This window comes from Bos grunniens, chromosome 1 (genome assembly GCF_055505025.1).
Source record: "Bos grunniens cultivar Pamir isolate PY7600 chromosome 1, Bosgru_T2T1.0, whole genome shotgun sequence".
NCBI lineage: Eukaryota > Metazoa > Chordata > Mammalia > Artiodactyla > Bovidae > Bos > Bos grunniens.
Window position 1 is genome coordinate 9,395,114 of NC_141165.1, and position 25,975 is coordinate 9,421,088.

Here is a 25,975-nt window from a genome sequence, read left to right on the forward strand (position 1 = left end):
ACCATGGCTGTGGCCACTGAACACTTTTTGGGAGCTTGGTGTTGAGCAGTAGAATGTGGGAAGGGAGGTGACACAGATAATGGGTGTTGGGAGAAAGCGTATTAGAGGTGACTCCCATCTCACTAAGGGGACTTAGCAAGTTTTGCCTAACCAGGTCAAGATCCGAGAGTGTTAGAAGGTCTGGATGCTGCTGCTGCTGCTATGTGTGTGTATTCTTGGGAGTTGGCAAACAAACCATGGAACCTCCAAGTAAATTTCCCACTGATTGCTTGGGAGACTTGTGAGCATATAAATGGCCTCATTGCGTTTTTAAGCCATTATCCCAAGGGAGTGGGATGTTTTCAATATTCATAAATATCTCAGGCTGTGATATCCATTTAAGAGTGGAGTCTATGGATCTTAACCAAGTGACAGTGTGGTTTCTTAACTTCTGAATGATTCCCCCATCCCTTCTTCTTTGCCCTCCCTCAGTCCTCTTCCAGCTCCTGAAAGTGAAAGTGTTAGTCGTTTAGTCCTGTCTGACTCTTTTCGACCCCATGGACTGTAGCCCACCAGGCTCCTCTGTCCATGGGATTCTCCAGGCAAGAATACTAGAATGGGATGCCATGTTCTTCTCCAGAGGATCTTCCCGACCCACAGATTGAACCTGGGTCTTCTGCAAAGCAGGCAGATTCTTTACCGTCTAAGCCACCTGGGAAGCCCTGCCAACCCCCAAATAGATCTATGCTGTGGATGACCTGGTGATTCACTGCTGGTGGTTTAACACAGAGATCTGACTTTCTCTGTATCAACTGGGCAGGGTTCTGGGAATGGAGGCAGACACCTCTCTCTAATGGTTCATTGGTTCTTGATAAATATTACAGAATGAAGAGACACCTTTCTCAGCACCGGGCAAACTCTAATCTGAGGGAGAGAGAAAAGCATTATGACACACTGGGTTAAGACTGGGGTGCAGTGATGGAAGGACAGGCTGGTGTGATGCCAAGAAACGGGGGCTATTTCAGGTAGGATGATGAGGGAGAGAAGGAAGGAGTTATGGGTTCTCCGAGAGGATGACATTTCAGCATAGTTCAGCGTGACAGGGAGGAGGGGGAAGAGATTTCCAGGTTGGGAGATAGGTACAGACACCTCAAAGGAGTAACAATCTACCCTAAAAACTCCAGCTTCCAAAGGCAACCTCCTCGATGTATCCATACTTTCCTGTGTTTCAAGAGGAAGCATTCTTGCAAAATTCATTCAGAGTCCATGAGAGCACTAAGGAAGACCTTCTTCCAACAAGATGGTTAGTTTTTAAAGAATAGACTTTACTTTTGGTTTAAAAAAATTTTAATCGGACCATAGATGCTTTACAATGTTGGTTTCTACTGTGCATGCGTGCTAAGTCGCTTCAGTCATGTCCGACTCTTTGCGACCACATGGACTGCACCCTGCCAGGCTCCTCTGTCCGTGGGATTCTCCAGGCATGAATACTGGAGTGGGTTGCCATTCCTTTCTCCAGGGGATCTTCCCGACCCAGGGATCGAACCCACGTCTCTCTTGTCTCTTGCATTGGCAGGCATGTTCTTTGCCCTCAGCACTAGCTGGGAAGCCTAGTTCCTACTGGACCCCAAAGTGAATCAGCTAAGCTTTTATGTATATATCTCCTCTTTTTTGGATTTTCTTTCCATTTAGGTCACCACAGAGCGTTTCCTGTGCTATTCAGTAGGTTCTCTTTAATTATCTATTTTATGCATAGAGTGCTCAGTCTCTCTTTGTAGCCCCATGGACTGTAGTCCGCCAGACTCCTCTTGTCTGCAGAATTTTCCAGCCAAGATACTGGATTGTGGTGCCATTTCCTTTTCCAGGGGATCTTCCTGACCCAGAGATCGAACCCTCATCTCTTGTGTCTCCTGCATTAGCAGGTGGATTCTTGACCACTAGCGCCTCCTGGGAAGCCCTTATGCATAGTATCCCTAGCGTATATGTCAACCCCCATCTCCCGATTCATCCCACTCACCTTTCCCCTCTTGGTGTCCATACATTTGTTCTCTACATGGATGTCTCTTAAATAGACTTCACTTTTTAGATGAGGTTTTAGGTTTATAGTAAAATTGGGCAGAAGTTTCAGAGATTTCCCAAACACCGCCCTATCTCCACACAAGCATGGCCTCCCCATTACCAATAGCCCTGGCCAAAGGGGTACGTTTCTTACAGTTGACAAACATAGATTGACACGGCGTCATCACCTAGAGTCCATAGTTTACATGAGGGTTCACTCTTGGTGCTACGCCTTCTCTGGGCTTGGATCAGTGTATCATGACATGTATCCACCAGTGCAGTGAGCACAGAGTAGTTTCACTGCCCTAAAAATCCTCTGATTATTTCTAAGTACAATGAAACCTCACAAATGTCATTTACATAGCAAAAGAAGGGCTGCCAGTGCAAGCTTTCTTTTTTTTCCTCTTTCTTTAAGATTGCAAAGGTCTTTGACGCGTGGAAGGCGGGCTTTTATTAACTCGGCATTTGTATCATAAGCATAATTCCCAGACAGGCAGGAAAGTCCCAGAATTCTGAGTCATGGTTGTTTGAATAGATGTTTTGTAAGGCTAGGCATTTGCTTTCACAAATAAAGCATTGATGAGCTCAACAGTTGCTTGAAATGAACCGGGAAAGTTTTATAATATGCACTTGGCCTTCAGAAGACAGTGCTGTGATTTAGAACACTTTTTTCCCCCTCTTTCATCTGTATTCAAATTATAAGAAAATTTTTCTTTTTGGCCACCTGTGCTGGTCAATGCTCGATGTCAGGGATCCCCGTATTTGAAAATAGAAAAACAATTAAGATCTTGTGGAAAAAGAAGATATCCTTCTGGACATGTTAGGTATCTGCTCTTGGTGTGTGGGATATGGGGTTGCACTGGTGTCTTCTTTCAAGGCGGGAGTCGTGACGTGGAAGGATTCTGCTTGTGAAATACAATTTTAGCAGAAGTGGATCATCTGATGATCAGAATGGTTATTTCCCTTTCCAGGCTGCTGGTAAGAGCTGGAATGTTTAATGCCCTACTGCACTTCATTAATAAAAAGGTCTAGAAATGAACTGGAGAGCTCAGAAAAGGGCAGAGAATTGGGTAGCTGAGGCTCCAGACACTGACTTACAAGAATGAACTATCTCATGAGGACTGTGCCAACAGCAAATGGCAGATAATGTTAGCTATCTAAATGGAAAGAAACGCAATTCAAAAAAAGAGAACAGTTCAGCTTGAGATAAAGAGCTGGATGTCTTCTTTGGAGAGATGTCTCCTTAGGTCTAAGGCCCATTTTTTGATTTGGTTGTTTATGTGTGTGATATTAAGCTGCTTGTATATTTTGGAGATAGATCCCTTTTCAGTTGCTTTGCTTGCAAATATTTTCTCCCATTCTGAGGGTTGCCTTTCCACCTTGTTTATAGTTTCCTTTGCTGTGCCAAGGGCTTCCCTGGTAGCTCAGATGGTAAAAAACCTGCCTGCAATGTGGGGGACCTGGGTTTGATCCTTGGGTTGGGAAGATCCCCTGGGGAAGGAAGTGGCAACCCACTCTAGTATTCTTGCCTAGAGAATTCCATGGACAGAAGAGTCTGGCAGGCTATAGTCCATGGGGTCGCAAAGAGTCAGCCTAACAACGGGGCAACTGACACACTCTGCTGTGCAAAAGGACTGTACAGCCCAGGGAACTCTACTCAGTGCACTGTGGGGACCTAAATGGGGAGGAAATCCAAAAAAGAGGGCATGTATGTGTACATATAGCTGATTCGCTTTGTGGTACAACAGAAAGTAACCACATGGTAAAGCAACTATACTCCAATAAAAATTAAAAAAAAAATGAAGAGCTGGAGTTGGGTTGAGGATTCAGTGGGTGGAAATTGAGGAGGCAGGAGGGCCTCTGTAGAAATGGGGTCACAGAATTTCAGATACCCAGGTCATGGGCTTTCGTGCCTCATTTCCTCTCTTGCTCTCCCCTAAACTTCCCATTTTCTTAACCATTCCAAACAGGTTACTCTCTGACTCAAACTGCCCGTTTGGGCGCAGAAGCCTATCTGAGAGACCCCTGCTGTGGAGAGGAGGGAGTACAGCTCTCTGTTCCAGGAGGTAAGAGCACCATGGTTGGAGCATGTGGGCCTCGGCACACAGCTCCCTCAGCAAGGAAAAATCTCTGAGTTCTCTGTGATGGAGTTGATTCATTTACCGCCCTTGAATCTGTGGATCTTATAGGGGTTTTTTAAGTTCACTTGGTCCCTCACTTAATGCAGAATCTCCAGTCACAATACTGACTCCTGTTGGAACCCCTCTGGTGATGGATAAGTCAATTCTTTGTAAGTCTGCTCACTTATCTGGGTCAGTCCCACATATACCGTCATGGCAGCACTATGTAACCTCCTGGTAAGTTTGACAAAATCCTTACTGCCTGGGGCCCATGCTCAGAGACTCAGATAGGATTGTTCTGGGGGGTGGGTCCTGGCATCAGTATTACTTAAAACTCTTGACATGATGCCAATAACTCTCTGAGGTTGACAGCAATGTCTCTAGTGCTTTTCTTATGGAAGTCAGCTTTCCTGGAGGTACCACCCCATCCATGCTAACTCTGTCCTCTGGAGCCAAGTCCATCTCTTCTTTTACATGACAGCCTTTCAGACTATGAAGTTGGCTCACCTGCCCCCAGGTTGGTCTTACTTCCCTGAGGCTTTTTCTTCTCCTGGTGAAGTCATTTCTTTGCTCAAAAGTTACTCCTGTGATGTGGTTTTACTTCCCTCACCATCCTGATTATAAGCTACATTGTCAGAATGCCACTTACAGTGTGTGTCTCTTCATGCTTTTGTTTCATTGTGAGCTTGCTGTCAACTAAATCCCCTCAATTTTCTCCTACAAAAGGCTTACAGCTTAGTTGGGGAGACAGGCATGCCAGTAAACCAAAGCTTCCCCATCCTGTAATTATGAAATTGATTTTTAAAGTCTACATACAGGACTTTTATTTACCCTTATTAAATGTCATCTTGTTCTTTTTACCTATTTAATTGTGTTCTGCAAAGATTCTGTAAATATTGCCTGCTTGGTAAGGCATCTTAGTATCTTTATCCATGTTATTAATCATAGTAACAGTAAGAGCCCCTGGCCTTCCCAGGTGGCGCTAGTTGTGAAGAACTCACCTGCCAATGCAGGAAACTGAGACATGGGTTTGATCGCTGAGTCGGGAAGATCCCCTGGAGAAGGGCATGATAACCCACTCCAGTATTCTTGCCTGGAGAATCCCATGGATACAGGAGCCTGGCAGGCTACAGTCCATAAGATTGCAGGGTCAGATATGACTGAGGCAATTTAGCATGCATGCACGCATGCTAAATTCACTTTGTTTATAGCACACATTGACTCTAATAATATAGTATTATTGACTCAATCAGATCAGATCAGTTGCTCAGTCGTGTCCAACTCTTTGCCACCCCATGAATTGCAGCACGCCAGGCCTCCCTGTCCAATACCAACTCCCAGAGTTCACCCAGACTCACGTCCATCGAGTCAGTGATGCCATCCAGCCATCTCATCCTCTGACGTCCCCTTCTCCTCTTGCCCCCAATCCCTCCCAGCATCAGAGTCTTTTCTAATGAGTCAACTCTTCGCATGAGGTGGCCAAAGTACTGGAGTTTCAGCTTTAGCATCATTCCTTCCAAAGAAATCCCAGGGCTGATTTCCTTCAAAATGGACTGGTTGGATCTTCTTGCAGTCCAAGGGACTCTCAAGAGTCTTCTCCAACACCACAGTTCAAAAGCATCAATTCTTCGGTGCTCAGCCTTCTTCACAGTCCAACTCTCACATCCATACATGACCACAGGAAAAACCATAGCCTTGACTAGATGGACCTTTGTTGGCAAAGTAATGTCTCTGCTTTTGAATATGCTATCTAGGTTGGTCATAACTTTCCTTCCAAGGAGTAAGCGTCTTTTAATTTCATGGCTGCAGTCACCATCTGCAGTGATTTTGGAGCCCAGAAAAATAAAGTCTGACACTGTTTCCACTGTTTCCCCATCAATTTCCCATGAAGTGATGGGACCGGATGCCATGATCTTCATTTTCTGAATGTTGAGCTTTAAGCCAACTTTTTCACTCTCCACTTTCACTCTCATCAAGAGGCTTTTTAGTTCCTCTTCACTTTCTGCCATAAGGGTGGTGTCATCTGCATATCTGAGGTTATTGATATTTCTCCCGGCAATCTTGATTCCAGCTTGTGTTTCTTCCAGCCCAGCATTTCTCATGATGTACTGTGCATAGAAGTTAAATAAGCAGGGTGACAATATACAGCCTTGATGTACTCCTTTTCCTATTTGGAACCAGTCTGTTGTTCCATGTCCAGTTCTAACTGTTGCTTCCTGACCTTGACTCTAATACTTACTGACTGATGTGTGTTAGTTGTTCAGTCATGTCTGGCTTTTTGTCAAGCTATGGACTGTAGCCTGCCAGACTCCTCTGTCCATGGGATTCTCCAGGCAAGAATACTGGAGTGGGGTGCCATTTCCTTCTCCATGGGACCTTCCTGACCCAGGGATTGAACCCAGGTCTCTTGCATTGCAGGCAGATACTTTACCAAATGAGGCACCAGGGAAGCCCTTATTGATAGGAAGCACCACCAGGCTGAGTTGAAAGACAAAATAAAGCTCCAACTTGTATGGGTAGGAAGTAGGCTGAGAAAGCTACAGCACCAATGGAGTGTTCTTACGGAAAACAAAGGATGTTACAGGAAGAGACAACAGTCCAGAGGGTGCAGCCAACATCCACCAGAGAGTCCAGGGCCCTAGAAAGAAACTTCGCCATCTGTACAGCTGGAGCACATAATTGCTTTGCAACTGTGCTGATGCAGCCTCTTGTTTCTCCCTTTTTTGAACAGGAGTGTCTACTGTGGTTATTCTATGCTCGTCCCACCATTGTGTGTGGAGTACGTGTCTGCATGTAGGGTTGAAAATAACTAGCCTCTATCAGTTCAGTTCAGTTGCTCAGTTGCTCAGTTGTGTCTGACTCATTGCAACTCCATGGACTGCAGCATGCTAGGCTTCCCTGTCCATCACCAACTCCCAGAGCTTGCTCAAACTCATGTCCATCAAGTCGGTGATGCCATCCAACCATCTCATCCTCTGTTGTCCCCTTCTTCTCCTGCCTTCAGTCTTTCCCAGAATCAGGGTCTTTTCCAATGAATCAGTTCTTTGCATCAGGTGGCCAAAGTATTGGAGCTTCAGCTTCAGCATTGGTCCTTCCAGTGAGTATTCAGGACTGATTTCCTTTAGGATGGGCTGGTTGGATCTCCTTGCAGTCCAAGGGACTCTCAAGAGTCTTCTCCAACACCACAGTTCAAAAGCATCAATTCTTCAGTGCTCAGCTCTCTTTACAGTCCAACTCTCACATCCATACATGACTACTGGAAAAACCATAGCTTTGACTAGATGGACCTTTGTGGGTAATGTCTCTGCTTTTTAATAGGCTGTCTAGGATGGTCATAGCTTTTCTTCCAAGGAGCAAGAGTCTTTTAATTTCATGGCTACAGTCACCATCTGCAGTGATTTTGGAGCCCAAGAAAATAGTCTGTCACTGTTTCCATTTCCTCCCCATCTATTGCCATGAAGTGATGGGACTGGATGCCATAGTTCATTGCATTCAGATGGTCATGAACAACCTCAGTGAGTTCTTTAGGAAGAGCCACACTAAGGAGCTTCACTTATACTTGGACTTGACTTACAGTAATGAGACTTTGGTTGGGCTTGCTCCCAGTGTGTGTATTTTGCACATAATACGTGTCCAGAGGCAGCCTGAATCTGGGCCCTGTAACCGCTTGAGCGACAGATATGAGGAAGTGACATTGTGCCAGTTTTCGGGCCTAGACCTGAAGATATGGGCAACTTCTACCTCCTGTTTCTTGAGATGCTTATTCTTGGAATCCAGCCACCATGTTGGGAGGAGACTCAAGCTGCTCTGCGGAGATGTTTTACTGGGGGAGGAACCAACAGCCAGAACAGTTGCCAGCTAAGGGCAGGTCACCTTGGAAGTGATGGATCAGTCCCAGGAGAGTGGCCCTGGCTCTTTCCAGGAGGGGCAAGGATGAACTCTCCCTCCTGAGCCCTGCTCAAGATCGGGTTCATGGGCACAGTGAATCGCTGCTGTTTTAAACCTCTAAGTTTGGACCAAGTTGGTTCACAGCAGTAAGAACAGCACCAGGCATTGCGCTACGGGCTTTTCATGTATTTTCTTAGTCCTCCTAACAGTGCGATGCCACAGGCATTATTTCTCCTTCTGATGGATGAAAAAAAGGGGGGCTCAAGGTCATACAAGTAGTAAATGGCACTATTGGGATTGAAACTGAGACATTGGATTATACGATCCTTTTAACCTCTAAAATGCTGAGTAGGACAGGGCTGAGGTCAGACAGCCATGCAGCCATTTAACGGATGCCTGCAGAATGCTTTCTGTGGAGAGAAAAAGAAAGAAAACCGTGATAGCTCAGGGAGGAGGCAGACATGAAAACAAATAAATGCAGTTGGGTATGGTGTGCTGTGATGGCTAAAGTGAGGGGACACAACTGTGTGTTCAGTTTTTTCTCTGTAGGTTTTCTACCACCACAGATTTATACACATTTTAATAAAAAAGTGATAGTGCTCTATAGATATTCTATGACATTTTTTCATATCACTCTGTTATGTATAAAAGCCCATGATTTTAAATTGGTGATTGTGATTTATTAAACTGCTTCCCACATAAATGTTTCTGATTTTTTTTTTTTTTGCTATTTCATGCAATATTGCATCAGATATCATTATATATATAACACATCTGTGAGTGTTTCTTTAGGAATTCTTGGATCAAAGATAATGATTATGATTTCTGAAGATTATTACCAGAAAAGCTTTATCAGTTTGTCCTTTTACCAAGAATGTAATTTCCCCCATATTCCCCAATTTCCCCCATATTCCACCCTTATGAACACTGCTTTTATCAGTCTATTAAATTTCTGTCATGCTGATAAGGGAATAAAGCATTATTCTTGTTTTAATTAGCAATTTCCAGATTATCAGAGCATTTCATTTGCTTTTGGACACTTGTACCTTTATATTATTTGGAATTTCTGGTTTATACCCTTTCTTGTTTTCATTTTATAATTTTTTTTTTCTTCTGGACTTGCATGAGTTCTCTAAAGAGTCTAGATATTACCTTCATTAATTGTTGTAAAGATTTTCTCCAAGTTTGTTTCTTGTGTTTTAATTTTAAAAGGAATCTTTTCTTATGAATGCATTAAATGTTCACGATAGCAAATCTTTGGATTTTTGAAATTCTGGTTTTGTCTTGGTTAAAAATGACTTTATCCAAAGTTATAAATTCTCTGTATTTTTGCCTACTATTTATTTATTTATGCAATATTAGGCAATATTTTGGCTAATATTTATAGTCTTTTAAAAAAGATGCTTAGCTTTTCAACCCATCTGGGCTTTGTTTTGAAGTATTCTGTATAGAAGGGAAGTCTAGCTTAATTTTTCTTAATAAATACCTAATTGTCTCCACACCATTCATTTGTTTATCCATGTTTTTCCCATTGGGTTTTTCTGTTTCTGGACTCTGTTATTTTATTGATTTATTTCTCTATTTCTGTACCAATAACACACTCTTTTCATTAACTCAGATTTGAAGTCTGTTTTGATATTTAATAGTTCCCTTTGATCTTTTCAAAATGAAGTTCTTATATTTTCTCTTTATGATGAACTTGAAAATCATCTTGCCAATTCTATAAAAAGTTCTGTTGGATATTATTCAAATTGTATTGAATTTACAGACTAATTTGGGGAGAAGTAACATCTTTATAATTTTTATCTTTCCATTCATAATGACTGCATTTACCTTATTAAAAATATCATTAAAGAAAGTGAAAGTGAAACTGAAGTCACTCAATCGTGTCCAACTCTTTGTGATCCCATGAACTGTAGCCTACAAGGCTCCTCAGTCCATGGAATTTTCTAGGCGAGAATACTGGAGTGGGTTGCCATTTTCTTCTCCAAAATTTATCATTACATTTTGTAATAGAGATTTTTTATCCTGATTCTCACCCCTATAAGCCCTTATTATTTTATTCTTATTGTGATTCCAACCCACATTAATACTTGGGTCTCAGTCCTGCAAAGTGAAAGTTGCTCAGTCATGTCTGACTCTTTGCGGCCCCATGGACTATAGTCCATGAATGAATTCTCTAGGCCAGAATACTGGAGTGGGTAGTCTTTCCCTTTTCCAGGGGATCTTCCTAACCCAGGGATCGAACCCAGGTCTCCTGCATTGGAGGCAGATTCTTTACCAGCTGAAATGGCAACCCACTCCAGTATTCTTGCCTGGAAAATCCCATGGACAGAGGAGGCTGGTAGGCTACAGTCCATGGGTTCACAAAGAGTCGGACATGACTGAGTGACTTCACTTTCTTTCTTTTCTTTTCTTTCTTTACCAGCTGAGCCACAAGGGAAGCCCAAGAATACTGGTGTGGATAACCTATCCCTTCTCTAGGGGATCTTCCCAACCCAGAAATTGAACCGGGGTCTCCTGAATTGCAGGCCGATTCTTTACCATCTGAGCCACAAGGGAAGCGCAAGAGTACTGGAGTGGGTAACCTATCCCTTTCTCCAGCAGATCTTCCCGAACCAGGGTCTCCTGCATTGCAGGCCGATTCTTTACCAACTGAGATATCTGGGAATCCCGATGACATCATAACTTTCCTAATATTGTCCTGAGAAATCCCATGGACAGAGGGAACTGCCTGCCAGTTACAGTCTATTGGGTCCCAAAAGAATGAGCATGACTTAGTGACTAAACAACAGCATCATAACTTTCCTAATATTGACCTACTCTTGCATTTTCTAGGTGGATTCTGTTTGGCTATAATTAAAAATAATAATATATTCTGAATTTTATTTGCTAATATATTTTTTAGTATTTTATATCTATGTTCATACATAGGTAACTTTGACCTATGGCTTCTTCTTTCTTTTGGTCTCGAGTTCACCTTGTCTTCTGGTTTTGGAATCAAAGTGATGTTAACTGTGCAGAATGAGTCTGGATTCTCTTTACTATTGTGTACTTTCAGATAGATGTATAATTTAAGGATTACCACTTTTTTTTAAGGAACAGAAATCCCTAGGAAATGTTTGGTCTTGGCACCATCTTTTTTTTTTAAAGACTCAAGTTTGCTACTTTTTAAATCCTTATATAGGTATTCATCTACTCACATTTTCTACCTCTCTTTCCAAATTAATTATTTGAAATTAGTTATCTATAATATTTCTGTTTCACATTTCAAACAAATCTAGACATTTAGGATTATTTTCACTAATTTCCCTCTACTCGCCAACCCTGCCGCCTCCCATATTGAGGTCTTCTGGGATTTTTAAGTTGCAAATTATTGTCAAAAATTTATTTTAATTATTTTTTTTATTGAAGGATAATTGCTTTATGAAATTTTGTTGTTTTCTGTCAAATCTCAACATGAATCAGCCATAGGTATACATATATCCCCTCCCTTTTGAACCTCCCTCCCATCTCCAAAAATTTTTAAAGATATCTCTAAGTGAACTATGTTTTTCACTAGTTTTTCTGTTTTCTGTTGATCCATGGGTCCCACATTTTCCTCTATTTGAATTAACTTCTCTTTCCTGCTTCGTTAAATCTATTTGAGGAGGCCTGTGTGTGAATCTTTGAATGTCTGTGAAAATGCCTTTGTTTTTCCTTTTCAAAGTTAATTTGGGTAGGAATCAGATTCTACATTCAAAGTAATTGCCCGTCAGAACTTTTAAGGTATTAGTGTATTATCTTTTTAGCATTAAGTCTTGTCAAGGAGAAATTTAATGCTGCTCAGAAACTCATTAACTTTAAGTAACCTATTTTATTCTCTCAAAGAAGCACTTAGGATTTTCTTTTATCTTTGAACTTCTGAATTTTAAAACAGTAGAGTAAAAAAAAAAAAATCAAAGAGTAGGTCTTGATGAAAAGTTTTAATTCATGTTTCTTCAGCCCTGGGAAATTTTTTTTTTCCTTCATTACTTGTTCTTTTCCATTCCTAGAATTTTTTCTGTTCTCTATTTCTAGAATTTTCACTAGATGGATTGGCACTTCATACTCTTTAAAAAATATGTATTTTCCATTTTTTCCTTCTGGTAATATAGTCTTAAAGAATCCCATGGCTCAATTTTTCCAGGTCAACAAGTTACTGTGAACTTTCTCCACTCCATATATTCAGTGACTATTTTGTTTTCTGAGTCAATTCTTAACATTTCTAAAATTTTCTTGTACAGTAGCTGATTCTTAATTTATAGATATGATGCTGCTTCTGTTTAGTCACTAAGTGGTGTCCGACTCTTTGTGATCCCATGGACTGTAGACCGCCAGATCCCTCTGACCACAGGATTTCCCAGGCAAGAATGCTGTACTGCGTTGCCATTTCCTTCTCCAGGGGATCTTTCCTACCCAGGGATCAAACCTGAGTCTCCTGCTTGGCAGGCAGATTCTTTACCACTGTGCCATCTGGGGTTCGCAATAGCCAATTCTTGGATTTTCACAAGACAAAATGTGTTAATCCTCTTCTATTTGCTCCTTAGGCTTTGATGTCTTCTTTCTTCTGCTTTTGTGCTCCTTTTTCCTTAAATCTTTGATTCTTTGTATTCTTTGTCATCTTCATTTAGTTTGTCTCTCTGTGGATGCTCTTTCTGGTCACAGATGCCCTTCCCTGGTGCCTGGGGATTGGCAGGATGGGCTGCTGGGAAGGTGTTCAGGCTCCTCTCAGTTTGTCTCCCAAATCCACGTTTCATCCTAATCAGCCTCACTATGGGCCCTGGGAGGCTGATCTCTGCATCACTGGGCTCCCTTGCCCACTCCCTTTTGGTTGGCTCAGCCAAAGGGACACTCAGCAAGTCTAGAGGACAGGAGGAAAGACAGGAGTATCGATCTCCTCTTCTCTCTCACCCTCCCTCTGTCGTCCTGGTTTTGGCAGAGGTGGTATTTCTGCCTAGATTCTGAAGTCTTCCTCTGAGGGACAGTCTTCCCCTAAAACTTGGTAAGTGCTCCATCTTTCACCCTTCAGGCCTGGGGGAGGTCATGTTCTCCATTGAGACCCTTGAGAGCTTCATCATCCCTGGATGATTCCCTCAGCCCTGTCTTTACCTCTTGAAATAGTCTATTTGTGAGTATCTCATTGATAAACTTCTTGAATATGCTGTCCATTTCCTGGAAGCACCCTGATGGAGATGCTGGTGTGCAGCTTTTTTTTGTTGTAGCTCTTCCATATCCTCTCAGGGTTTCTTGGGCTATGGGATTAGTCGGGGAACTCATGGTAACTTTAAGAAATAACCCACAGACTTAGTAGCTCAATAAAGATTTGTTTTTCTCTCTCTTGAATTCAGGATCCTGACAATTTCCATCGTCTTCTGGGGCCCCCTCATAGATCTTCCTTGGATCCTTTACTTTCAGAGAAGAAAGACTGAGGATAATTGTACAGCACTTTCATAACCAGGCCTGGAAGGGGTACCTTTCATTGACCCCCACTGGCTAGAAAGTAATTTCATGTTGTTCAGTCCCTAAGTTGTGTCTGACTCTTTGCAACCCTCAGGACTGCAGCACACCAGACTCCCCTGTCCTTAACTATCTCTCAGAGTTTGCTCAAACTCTTGTCCATTGAGTCAGTGATGCTATCTAACCATCTCATCCCCTGCCTCCCCCTTCTCCTTTTGCCTTCAATCTTTCCCAACATCAGGGTCTTTTCCAATGAGTTGGCTCTTCGCATCAGGTGACCAAAGGATTGGAGCTTCAGCCTCAGTCCTTCCAATGAATATTCAGGGGATTTCCTTTAGGATTGACTGGTTTGATCTCCTTGTCTCAACTGAACTACAAAGGAAGCTGGCAAATATAGCTTTCCTGTGTACAGGAAGAGGAAGATGGCCTTGGTGAGCATCAAGCCACTTTCTGCCATAGCTTCAGGTGACTGATGCCTCTCCAGCCTGGGGGCCCCAAGTCTATCACTTTAACCTGTTGGTCACCACTCAGTTCAAGAGGGCAAGAGTGAGGAGCCAAGAGATGTGGCTGCTCCAAATGCAGTGACCTAATTGACCTTCTATCATTTTTTGCTGGATTTGCCCCTCTTGCTTCTTGGATCCATTGCCTTGGAGCTTGGAGGACAGTGCAATCACCCCTCTCTGTAGAAGCCTTCTTCCTCACAGGTGTTTGGTTGTATTTTCCTCCAACAAATTGATCCTGTCTGGTTTTTGTCTTTCTGACTTTTTGTCTCAAATTTTCTAGTTAATGTTGGGTACTGCTTAGTGTTTTTCACCCCTCTTATGGTCCAGTATTTTAAAATTAATCATCTCTTCAGTCCTTTATAAGAATGTGGAGCATGAGGGGAACTAGGTGAATATCCTAAGTTTGTCACTGAGTTCAACTCTTCATCTTTTTTATGAAATCTGAAGAGTGTGTAGCAATCAGCTTAGGAGCAATTCCAATGTGCAGTATGAAGAAGCTGCTAAAAGAAAAAATGAAATCATGGGCTACTTTGATAGACATCTATTGATACTAAAAGGGTGAGTGATGATCAAAGTAGCCCATGATTTCATTTATTTTTTAGCAGCTTCTTCATACTGCACATTGGAATTCCAGTCGAGCTATTTCAAATTCTGAAAGATGATGCTGTGGAAGTGCTGCACTTAATATGCCAGCAAATTTGGAAAACTCAGCAGTGACCACAGGACTGGAAAAGGTCAGTTTTCATTCCAATCCCAAAGAAAGGCAATGCCAAAGAATGCTCAAACTACCACATAATTGCACTCATCTCACACACTAGTAAAGTAATACTCAAAATTCTCCAAGCCAGGCTTTAGCAATATGTGAACCGTGAACTTCCAGATGTTCAAACTGGTTTTACAAAAGGCAGAGGAACCAGAGATCAAATTGCCAACATCCACTGGATCATGGAAAAAGCAAGAGAGTTCCAGAAAAACATCTATTTCTGCTTTACTGACTATGTATGCCAAAGCCTTTGACTATGTGGATCACAATAAACTGTGGAAAAATATTCAAGAGATGGGAATACCAGACCACCTGATCTGCCTCTTGAGAAATATGTATGCAGGTCAGGAAGCAACAGTTAGAACTGGACATGGAACAACAGACTGGTTCCAAATAGGAAAAAGAGTTCATCAAGGCTGTATATTGTCACCCTGCTTATTTAACTTATATGCAGAGTACATCATGAGAAACGCTGGACTGGAAGAAACACAAGCTGGAATCAAGATTGCCGGGAGAAATATCAATAACCTCAGAGATGCAGATGACACCACCCTTATGGCAGAAAGTGAAGAGGAACTAAAAGCCTCTTGATGAGAGTGAAAGTGGAGAGTGAAAAAGTTGGCTTAAAGCTCAACATTCAGAAAACGAAGATCATGGCATCCGGTCCCATCACTTTGTGGGAAATAGATGGGGAGACAGTGGAAACAGTGTCAGACTTTATTTTTCTGGGCTCCAAAATCACTGCAGATGGTGACTGCAGCCATGAAATTAAGAGACGCTTACTCCTTGGAAGGAAAGTTATGACCAACCTAGATAGCATATTGAAAAGCAGAGACATTACTTTGCCAACAAAGGTCCGTCTAGTCAAGGCTATGGTTTTTCCTGTGGTCATGTATGGATGTGAGAGTTGGACTGTGAAGAAGGCTGAGCGCCGAAGAATTGATGCTTTTGAACTGTGGTGTTGGAGAAGACTCTTGGGAGTCCCTTGGACTGCAAGGAGATCCAATCAGTCCATTCTTAAGGAGATCAGCCCTGGGATTTCTTTGGAGGGAATGATGCTGAAGCTGAAACTCCAGTACTTTGGCCACCTCATGCGAAGAGTTGACTCATTGGAAAAGACTCTGATGCTGGAAGGGATTGGGGGCAGGAGGAGAAAGGGACACCAGAGGATGAGATGGCTGGAGGGCATCACTGACTCCATGGACTTGAGTCTGAGTGAACTCTGGGGGTTTGTGATAGATAGGGAGGCCTGGCGTGCTGTGATTCATGGGGTTGCAAAGAGTCGGACACGACTGAGCGACTGAACTGAACTGACTGACCCCTAGCTCTGGATATTGTAATTTCTAATGCACATACGTAAGTTGGGATTTATCAAGTGAAGGACATCTATGATGGTGATTGTTCTAGAAAATATGTCATAAGGTAATTGTGGAGGCAGCTGGGCATATTCTGCATGGGGAGTGAAATATAGGTGGGATGGAGATGTATGTTCATTAAAATATGCAGATTTCATGATAGCTGTTAATCTGTTGTAGATTTTTAAAGGGGTTGATATTAAATATTGTGGTATATTCTAGAAATCCTCTTCCCTTTAAAAATATTGGGGCATATGTGTGCCTATGACTGATTCATGTTGATATATGGCAGAAACCAACATAATATGGTAAAGCAATTAGCTGAGCACTGAAGAATTGATGCTTTTGAACTGTGGTGTTGGAGAAGACTCGTTAGAGTCCCTTGGACTGCAAGGAGATCCAACCAGTCCATCCTAAAGGAGATCAGTCCTGGGTGTTCATTGGAGGGACTGATGCTGAAGCTGAAACTCCAATACTTTGGCCACCTCATGTGAAGAGTTGACTCACTGGAAAAGACTCAGATGCTGGGAGGGATTGGGGGCAGGAGGAGAAGGGGATGACAGGATGAGATGGCTGGATGGCATCACCGACTCAATGGACATGAGTTTGAGTGAACTCTGGAGTTTGTGATGGACAGGGAGGTCTGGCGTGCTGTGACTGAGCGACTGAACTGAACTGAATTATCCTCTAATTACAAATAAATAAATTTAAAAAAAAATCGGGGCTTTTTTTTTTTTTTTTTGCCTAACACTGCTCCTAAACACTTCTTGTTCTCTAAGGTGACTGACAGTGGCCTCTTATTTGGTATGTTTGCATCATTTTGTGATATTTTCATGTTAGGAGTTTTGGGAGTTGCAATTCTCAAACGGTAATACTCTGCCCTTTTGAAAATAAAATTTTGGTAATGCAGCACCAGGGACCAGAGTGTGTAGGGCTCTGCTCAGGAGAAAGGTGCAAAGTGGAAGGAGTGAGTGCCTCCCTCCACAAAGCAGTAACATGATCTTGTTTTGCCCCTCATATTTTTCTCTCACTGATAACAGTTGGCTGAAGGAATGTGTTCCTTATCATGCATGATCCTTTGGGAAAGGGAAAGGGAAGTTCACCTTCTTTCACACATGGATCCATTAATTCCATCTATCCATTCATTTATTCATTTGCTCAAGAAACGTATCACATTCCTTTTATGAGCCAGGAATTATATTCAGTACTAGGAATATATCAGTGAACAAAATTGACTGTCCTCATGGAACCTTATATTCAGTTGGGGAAATACAACAAATGAGCTCATAAATGGAGTGATAAGTGTGGTGATGGAAGATAAAGTTGGGTCATTCAATCCAGGGGCAAAACCCAGCCAGAGCGTCTGATTGGCCACCAGAGGTCACGTGGCCAGCCTTCCCCACCAGATGTTGGAGCAGGCGGGTGGGGGCATTTTCAGCTTTGGTGGTGATAGGCTATGAAGATAGGCAGTGTCTTCAAACATGGAGAAAGGGTTAAGGTGCTGACGGCCAAAGCCATGGCAAGACTGTTCAGGACAGTCTCCAAAGCTCATATAGAATATGATCCTTCATGTAAATTGGTTCCAGTCCAGTCTAGTCGTGGGGCCCAGGCTTTCAGCCCAGTTTCTGAAACTGCTTTTTTCCATCCACCTCTATTTGGTTAATGTTGTGAGAGGAAACCCTTCATACAGCTTTGTTCTCAACAGTGTTCTAGTTGAGGTATAGAATAAAAATTTTTTGTTGGGGTGTGTGCTGTGATCAAAGCTCTCGTTTTTCACCACACATGCAATCCATGAAGTATTTGAGAAATTTGCAACATGGGTATGTTGGAGAAGAAGTCTAGCCTGACAGAAGGTGTTAGACGCTGGGGGCATTTTGGAAAACCATCTAGAAGAGAAGACACCATCTCTGTGCTCTTAGGGAACCACATTATGGCTGAAGGCCCAGTGCTGGTGCTGCCCACAGATGGGCAAGGCAGTCACTCAGTCAACGAGCAAGGAGACCATTCTCGTTTCAACTATGAAGTGTTGTCTTTTGTTAAAATAATTAAGATCGTTTTTCTTGGAATTTGGGTAGCTTTATACTAAAGCACTGAATGGGTCTGTGTCTTTGCTCTGAAAGGCAAACAGAAGAAAAGTGCAATGCCTGGCACTGTGAACTTTAAGAGGATCCAAATACTTTAGGACAAAAATGATTATGTTGAAAAATGTAAGTAGGACCATTATGAATGAATCTGTTAATTATTGAGAAAAATAGAACTGAGTGATTAAGAGTTTAGGCTTAGGACCCTGAGGGCTTGGGTTTGAATCTTTGTTTTGCTATAAGATTTTGAGCAAGGAATCTAACTTCTGTGTTCTTCGGTTCTCTTAGGCAAAATAATAATGTCACCTGACTGTTGAAAATTAAATGTATTATTAAATTTAGCAGGTCTCCTTCAGCATGTAGGATCTTCCTGGACCAGAAATCCAACCTGTGCCCCCTGCATTGGCCAGCAGATTCTTAACCACCCAACTGCCATGGAAGTCTTCATGATTTTAAGTGGTTTATATAAACCATACTTACAGTTTATATAATAGTTAGTAAGTATTAGTAAATATCACTAAACCACATTTATTAGTACTAAAACCATATTTCCTATGAAAGAGTTAGCTGTTATCTCTAATGCTAGCCTATGAAAGTTGATGACATACCACAAATATCCGTAGTTTTCCTTCACAGACATTTTGGATGAGCCATCTGTGGATTTATTTGAACTCGCTTTGGAACCAGTTTTCAATATTCAGGAAATGAATTTCATTAGGCCCCTCCTCCTGCTTTTCCCTCTTCTTCCTCCTCCTTCTGCTTCTGCCATGACAGCTCCTATGTGTTGAGAACACACTACACACTGAGCTACGGCTGGCAGAAACATGATCCCTAGAAATGTCCACATCCTAATCCCCTGATCCTGTGAAAAGGTCACTGTACCTGGCAGAATGGACTTTGGATATGATTAATTTAAAGCTACGGTGGTGGGGAGATTTTCCAGGATTAGCCAATGTAATCAGAAGTGTGCCTATGAAAAAAGTGGGAAGAGCAGAGTCAGAGGGAGATTGAAAGATGCTGCAGTGTTGGCTTTGAAGATGGAGGGAGGAAGGGGCTACCAGCCAAGGAATGCAGGCTGCCACCAGAATTTGGGAAAGGCAAGGTGGTAGGATCTTACTCAGAACCTCCAGAAGGAATGCAGCCCCGATAACACCTTGATTTTAGCCCAGTGAGACCCATTTTGAACTTTTTTGGTCTTTATTTGTATATTTATTTAAGCAGAGTTGATATACAATGTTGTGTTAATTTCTGCTATACAGCAAAGTGAGTCTTTTATACACATTTAGACATCATTTTCTATATTCATTTCCACTGTGGTTTAATCCCAGGGTGTTGAATATAGTTCCTTGTGCTATACAGTTCAGTTCAGTTCACTCACTCAGTCATGTCCGACTCTTTGTGACCCCGTGGACTGCAGCACGCTAGGCTTCCCTGTCCATCACCAACTCCTGGAGCGCTCAAACTCATGTTCATTGAGTCGGTGATGCCATCCAACCATCTCATCCTCTGTCGTTCCCTTTTCCTCCCGCCTTCTGTCTTTCCCAGCATCAGGGTCATTTCCAATGAGTCGGTTCTCTGCATCAGGTGGCCAAAGTATGGGAACACTTTGTATGGGAAGTTTCAGCTTCAGCATCAGTCCTTCCAATGAACACTCAGGACTGATCTCCTTTCGGATGGACTGGTTGGATCTCCTTGCAGTCCAAGGGACTCTCGAGAGTCTTCTCCAACACTACAGTTCAAAAGCATCAATTCTTTGGGCAGTACCTTGTTGTTTATCGATTCCATATGGAGTAGTTTGTATCCATTAACCCTGGAGTTAGGATTTGAGCCCAGGGTTACTCTGTCGTAAGTCCCATGATGTTTCTTGGATTTTTGGAGAGGAGATTTCAATGGAGGCAACCAGCAGAAAGGACTGGGGAAACACAAAAGGAGAGGGAAGATCAGATGTTTCACTGTGGGGTGGAGGAAACCCACATCTATGAAATCAGAGCAGCTGTGGCTTCCTGTATCCTCTCCCTGCTAACTGTCATCTGCACCCCCTGGGCCTTTGGGCAGGGGAGATTCTGCCAGGTGATGGAGGCAGGAAAAGGCATGGCGAGAGTGATTCCTGGTATATCAGCGTATGGGTTACAAACCATGGAAATAGACTATTTTCTTTCTGGAAGTGTTTGAAATTGCCTATCGATATGATTTATTGAGAACTCAAATATTCTGGTAGTTAAATCGTGTTTTTGAAACGTCATCTGTTTTGATTCAAGAAATAATGAGTATCTCATTATCTCCTAGGTTTTGGATGCCTGTGTGTCTTATTAGAACCATGTAAATAAATACATTTGTTGAGTCAAAAAAAAAAAAAAAAAGTCTACTTTTAGGCATCTCATACATGATATTGAGGAAAGGGAAAGAGGATTTCCCAAAAAACTACATGTACCAAAGCTCCAACAACTTCATGTTTGAATTGTTTTTACTGAAATTTGCAAATTTACCCATGTTCTATGTTTTACTGGATTTGAAAATAAGCCACAGTTTGGAACCAGACTTGTTCTCATGTATCCCTGCCACATTCCCGATACATGTGCCAGAGATTTTGGGGTCAAGGTGTCCTCTTCATTTCTTGACTGAGAACTTTTATTAAGGTCAGTCTGATTACCTGGGGAGGTATGATTTAATCTCTCGAAAGAAACAGGAGACTGCCGGGTGCTAGCTCCTCGTCCTCTGAAAGTTCTCTCTGGATTATTGCCCAGCAACCCCCAGCTTCCCAGACTCAGCAGCTGAGGAATTACAGTGCTTTATTCTTTTGGATAAGATGTTAATATAAAGGTGTAGGTCCTTCATCTAAAAAAACAAATCCAAAATATTCTCCCCTTAAAGGAAAGCCAAGCATACAATGAAGTATAGTTAATTTACAATGATTCAGATTCAGGTGTATAACAAGGTGACTCGGTTATATATGTATATGTGTGTGTGTGTGTGTGTGTGTGTGTGTGTACACATATGTATTTTGTTCAGTTGCTAAGCTGTGTCCAACTCTTTGTGACCCTATGAACTGCAGCATGCCAGGCTTCCTTGTTCTTCACCATGTCCTAGAGTTCACTCAAACTCATGTCCATCGAGTCGGTGATGCCATCCACCAATCTCATCCTCTGTTGTTGCCTTCTCCTCCTGCCATCGCTGTTTCCCAGTATTGGGGTCTTTTCCTATGAGTCTACGTACATATATATTTTTTTCAGAGTCTTTTCCATTATACATCATTATAGGATATTGAATATAGTTCCCTGTGCTGTACAGTCGGTCCTTGTTGGTTACCTATTTTATATATGATAGTGTGTGTCTGCTGATCCCAACTCCCAGTCTATCCCCCCACCCCCCCCCCCCCACTTTTTCCCTTTGGTAACCACAAGTTTTTGTTTTTTAATATAGGTTTTATTTATTTTCATTGCGGTGGTTTCTCTGGTTGTGGAGCATGAACTCTAGAGTGCTCGAGCTTCAGTACTTGTGGCCTTTGGGCTTAGCTGCCCTGCAGCACACGGAATCTTCCCGGGTCAGGTATTGAACCACGTCTCCTGCGTTGGCATGTGGGTTCTTAACCACTGGACTTCCAGAGAAGTCCCACACCCGTTCATGTTTTCTATCTGTGAGTCTACTTTCTTTTTTGCTAATAAGTTTATTTATTTATTTTTTTAGATTCCACATATAAGTGATACCATATGATATTTGTTCTTTTTCTCTATCTGACTTCACTTACCCAGCGTACAATTTTTAAGGTGACAACTTAAGTCAGAAAGTTTTTAAGATCCATTGTTGGTATTTAAGAACTTGGGGTCACTTGCAAGGTTTAAAACAGGAGTTGATGATTAGGAAGCCTTTGTTTGGCCAGGAAGAGCTCTCCCTTTTCAGTCACTTCACTGAAAGGAAGCCTTTAGCTGTTATCCTGAACATGAAGATTCATAAAACCCAGTGCAGCCAGGAGCTGACAAGCTTGGAGGAGGAAAAGGTCTGCCTTGTTCTGTGTGAAGTCTTGAACTCACCTCTCAGCCCTCAGTTAGAACCCTAAAAGTTTCTCACAACAGGTGAATGGGCACTGTGAAAAACTAATTTCCGAAGAAGCAACGCTCATAACCTTTCATGGGGACTTGTGTGAGTATCTCCATCTTCACAATCAAGAGACCCTTCCTTGAACTCAGACAGATCAGCCTCAGATTTGGTCTGATTCCAAGGTGCCTTTTGTTTGATGAGTGGTTGCCCCATGGTATCTCTGGGTCTGTGGCTGGTTAGGCCTGGGGAGAGCAAAGGCATACATTTCTTTCTTTCTTTTTTCTTTTTTTAAAAGTTATTTATTTATTTAAATTGGAGGCTAATTACTTTACAGTATTGTAGTGGTTTTTGCCATACATTCACATGAATCAGCCATGGGTGTACATATGTTCCACATCCTGAACCCCCCACCCACCTCCCTCCCCATCCCATCCCTCAGGGTCATCCCAGTGCACCAGCCCTGAGAACCCTGTCTCATGCATCGAACCTGGACTGGTGATCTGTTTCACATAGGATAATATACATGTTTCAATGCTGTTCTCTCAAATCATCCCACCCTTGCCTTCTCCCACAGAGTCCAGAAGTCTGTTCTTTACATCTGTGTCTGTTTTGCTGTCTCACATATAGGGTCATTGTTACCATCTTTCTAAATTCCATATATATGTGTTAATATACTGTATTGGTGTTTTTCTTTCTGACTTACTTCACTCTGTATAATAGGCTCCAGTTTCATCTACCTCATTAGAACAGATTCAAATGCATTCTTTTTAATAGCTGAGTAATAGGGGATGACAGAGGATGAGATGGCTGGATGGCATCCCCGACTTGATGGGCGTGAGTTTGAGTGAACTCCGGGAGTTAGTGACGGACAGGGAAGCCTGGCGTGCTGCAATTCATGGGGTCGCAAAGAGTCGGACACAACTGAGCGACTGAACTGAATATTCCATTGTGTATATGTACCACAGCTTTCTTATACATTTGTCTGCTGATGGACATCTAGGTTGCTTCCACGTCCTGGCTATTGTAAACAGTGCTGTGATGAACACTGGGGTACACGTGTCTATTTCAATTCTGGTTAAGGACACACACTTTTTTGTGAATATGATCCCTTCCCATCCCTTCCTTGGTCTTCTCCCCACAATATACTTTTCATGACTATCTCTGGACTCTCCCTTATCATCTTCCTTTTCTGTCTCTAAGATGAGGCTCACTAGATCTTAAAGCATCACTTCTCTGGCCCCTGCCTGTTTCTCAAGCTTGATAGCCCTCTCTTGGCATTTCTGGATAAAGCTGGGCTTCCCTGAGCATCCTGATCCAGGCCCTTTCTTCCCTACTAGGGGAAGGAGCCGAGGGTCCTGGCACAGTGACCCGGGCTGAAGTTGATCCCTCTGTCAGCCCTTCTGGGTCTGCTTTACACCCAGCTCTGCCGCTGGCTTCTATCAAGTCATGGGGCCCCAGCCCCTCCCTGGGGAACCTGTCTGGCACTTGGTATCCCCACTCCCGTTGGACGGGCCCTTTCTGTTTTCCCTCGACAGCCCTCCCAGGGGCTGGTGTGTTGCCCCTGGATCAGGGTCTGCTGGTGGGACCCCGTTTATCTGCCCTGCTTCTCAGATGCCCTTTGTCTGTCTTGCCACCTCCTAGACTAGCTCCTGCTGCTGCTTCCTCCCTGCTCCTGGTTTAGTTTATTTGCTGGAAAACTTGACAGTTCTCCATGTTGACAAATATGCCCGTTCCCTCACCTCATGCCCAAGCTGTCTGCCTCCCCTGGTGACTCGTGGCTAGCTGCCAACCCTTTGGGACACTGGGTACTTGCTGGACTGGATTTGGAGGCTGAGTCTACCTGCTCCCAGGGTCTCTTTTACCCTGTCCCCACCTCAGTGACTCCTTCAAGTTCCAGGTTGGGTCCCTTCAAATCCCTTCCATCCCATTGCAGTTAGCCAGCCTTTATCCATACAGCTCATACCTCCAAATGTCACAGCTGTTTGGGTTCAAGTTTTCCTCCCACACTGTCTCTCTTTCCTAGATTTGCTTATCTGCCTTCTCAGGTGGGGTCTCTCTTTCCTGGCATTTGTTTAGAGGCCTCGTGAGGTGTGCTTTCTCAGTGACTGTCCCACGTGGTATTGCCTTGCCACTCTATTGCAAATATGCCACCAAGGATCCTCATTGGCCACGTCACTGGCAAAACTATGCTGCATCTCAGTCCTCTTTCTCTCTTCCCACATCTCTTTCCAGCATCTGGCATCATGACCACCTGTTGGATCTGAAAGCGCCCTCTCCCCTTGCCTTGGATGGGGATTTGCTCTCTCCACCTCTTCTCGGCACCTCTAGCTGTGACTACCACTGCTAACTTTTCCATAGTCTCTCCCCTCTCCCTTCCATCTCAGGGACTTCACGTGTCTTCTAGGACCTCTTCCTTTACTTTTGTGGTGAAGTGACATGTAGTCTGAAGCATGGAACTCACGCACCTGTACACCCTGCCTCACTGGCACTCCAGCTTTGTATTTCCAATTTTAGAGTTGAAGAGGGATGTGAGAGTTTCCCGGAGCCATCAGTGTGTTTCTTGTTATCATTGGTTTTTACCATTGCATTCACCTTGTTATCCCTCTGTTCCCCCACATCAGGAACCTGGGACTCTTTCATTTGATTCTTTCTTTCTCCATAATTAACTGATTAATTTTGACCACTCTGCATGGCATGCAGGATCTTAATTCCCTGACCAGGGATGGAACCCGTGCCCCCTGCAGTGGAAGCGTGGAGTCTTGACCCCTGGACCGGGGAAATCCCCTCTTTTCTCTTATTTAAACAGCAGCATTTGAATGATACATCCCTGCCATCTTCTTCATTCTTTCCTTGTAGGAAAACAAAAGAACTCCTATGCGCTGGAGCTTTTGCTCTGCAGCAAGAGGTCAGCCCACTGGACTCTGAGTCATTGCTGATTCAGTGAGCTTGAGACAGTCTGGGAGAACGTATGCATACGTGTAACACACACACATGCATGCCTGCGTGTCCAAGTACATGGGCAAATATACTGAAGGAGGAGAGACCTAGGTTCTTTGTCCTCCTGGAGTCTCCTCTACAGTTTGTGTTGTCCACTTTGGTGCTCATTCCTGGGCCTCAAGCTGTCATTTACTGTGGTGAGCTGTCACTTGAGGTGTCCCACACATGGACATGCCCAAGTGTCCTAGAGTTAGTGATGCTGTGGCTGGAAGACATGGTGGCTGGAACACACTCCTAAAGCAAGGATGTGACTTTAAAAAGATACCATCTGGCTGTAATCTCTCAAACTCAACCATAAAGTAGTACTTTGGCATTATTATTATTTTTTTCTTGGTTAGTTTGCTTTTTACAATGAAAGTAACTCTGAAACTCTGAACACTGTTTCATAACAATCATATAAACTCTTTTACCCAAACCACCAGAACAAAGTAGCTAAGTGGAAAATACGAACAATCTTGTTTGGTGTGTTCGGCATCTAGTTTAGATCCACAGGACATAACCTGTGCAGAGGTTAGTACTCCCTGATCAGTGGAAAGACTTGATAACACTCATGAACAACGGCGCTGGTTCTAGAACACAGGGATTCTTTCCTAAGCCGGTGAGATTTCTGTTGTGTCAGTTTCACTATTATTATTTGATGTGTTTGTGTGTGTGTGTTAGTGTGCTCAGTTGTGTCTGACTCTTTGCGACCCTTTGGTTGTAGCCCTCCAGGCTCCTC

The 25,975-nt window shown here is 43.0% G+C and overlaps 1 long non-coding RNA gene across 3 annotated transcripts in view; it reads left to right on the forward strand.

Moving 5' to 3' along the window:
* The window catches only part of LOC147378939 (uncharacterized), a 309,440-nt gene that overhangs the window by 59,070 nt on the left and 224,395 nt on the right, over positions 1 to 25,975 (forward strand). For 2 of the 3 annotated variants that reach the window (XR_015169806.1, XR_015169818.1), the window contains exon 3: positions 4,008 to 4,103. This is a non-coding gene — a long non-coding RNA (uncharacterized LOC147378939). Of the gene's footprint in view, positions 1 to 2,636; positions 3,016 to 4,007; positions 4,104 to 25,975 lie in introns of those variants that run through there. The other variant, XR_015169867.1, reaches the window with a different exon arrangement.